Genomic DNA, 1,631 nt, shown 5'->3' with positions numbered 1-1,631 from the left:
CCCCCAGAGTCCAGGTTCCAACTCCCTCCCTCTGCAGTTGCTTCTTTAAGAAGCATCATAGGAACTGGTCCTGCTACTGTCCTTGGATCCTGTCCAGGGCCCTGATTTAAAAGGTATTGCAACGGTTTAAAAAAAAAAACAAAAAACAAATATGTGCTGTAACCCAAGGCCCTGGTAACCACAACACTGCCGGCTGCTACAGCCGCCTCCTAGGCGAGAGGAGAGGAAACTGCTCCCCGCCTACCCGCCTACTCCGGGGCAGACACTCAAGCTCAGCCTCCGTGCAGCTCCCGCCTCCCTACCATATTATCTCTGGCTGGAAGCTCGGCGGGGGTGGCACCTGAGCCAGACCTGGGGGCTGCAGACCTTCTGGACCCAAGTGCCTTTGGGAACCGCCCCCATTCCCTCCTCTATAGTTCCAGGAGCTGTTTGAGAGTTTCGGAAGAGCACTTTCTGTCCGCTCATTGCCTGAGCCACGAGAGTGACCGTGAATAATAACACCAATCCGATTGCGCCACTCCCACTGCCCACATGATTAAGTAAGAACGTCTTGGCCAAGATTTCAATGTTCTTTGGTCTCTCTCTGTCCCCCACACTCCTTGCTCTCACAGGACCCACGCAGAGCAGCTGAGCCCCTCTGAAAACCCACCCAACACTGGGCACATGTGTTCTTCCCCACTTTCTTTTCATTTTATACATGTTTAGATTGCAAAATAATCAGGACAATAAGGTTAGTTAACACGGCCATCTCCTCACAGAGCTATACTTCCCCACTTTTTTGATAAGAAGAATCCCTGCTTAGTCTACATAGCTCAGGTCAAATGTGACATCCCTGGGGAAGCCTGCCCTTCCTTTTCCTCCCAGATAGTGTTGGTTACTCCTTTTGCTTCCATGGTATTTTTCCATACCCCTTGTTACATTATCTGCCTACCTAGACTAGAAGAGATGTAACCGCCTGCAAATATTTTCTTTAGTTTGCTTGATGGTGTGTGTGAGAGAGAGGAAAGGAAAACCAGATTTTAAAAATACACCAAGATTTCTGGTTTCTCTTGAAAAGTTGGAAGGTCAGGCCAGCTTGGGGTTTCATTTCCTTCTAACACCATCCACCGCAATACATCCACTTGTGCTTCTTTTAGAGGGGTATGTGGTCCCCAGTTTACACCCCATCCCTATCTTATGCCTCCCCTCATTCATGTACCTTCCCAGTCTTGTAGACAGGTTTTAAGCCTTGGAGCTGGATCATACCTCTCATATGTTCTGGGTTACTCCTGTTTACAAAATATTCTGCCTCCTTGTCCCCATAAACCATTTGGATGCCCTAGAAATTCCAGTATGTTGGCAAAGAGTAAGTGAATAGAATCAGGTAAATAAAAAATGTACATGTCACAAACTCCTTTGCTAAATCATGTGTTCCAGTTTTTGACTTAGAAAACAGTCCCTGCTTCATCATCTTCCAATTCTCACTCTTGTTAGTTCCCTGTGAGGAAGATGCTTCTGTTGGAGTTGTGCAAGGAAGGAGGCATCATGGCAGATTTTCCAGGAAGGAGGGATTTAGGGCAAGTTAACTGTTAGAAAAGGCTTGCTTAAATTTTGATTACATAGCAGGTGACATGTGAGAAAATATGGAAAGT

This window comes from Cervus elaphus, chromosome 9, assembly GCF_910594005.1.
Source record: "Cervus elaphus chromosome 9, mCerEla1.1, whole genome shotgun sequence".
Lineage (NCBI taxonomy): Eukaryota > Metazoa > Chordata > Mammalia > Artiodactyla > Cervidae > Cervus > Cervus elaphus.
Note: the sequence above shows the minus strand (reverse complement) of the source record.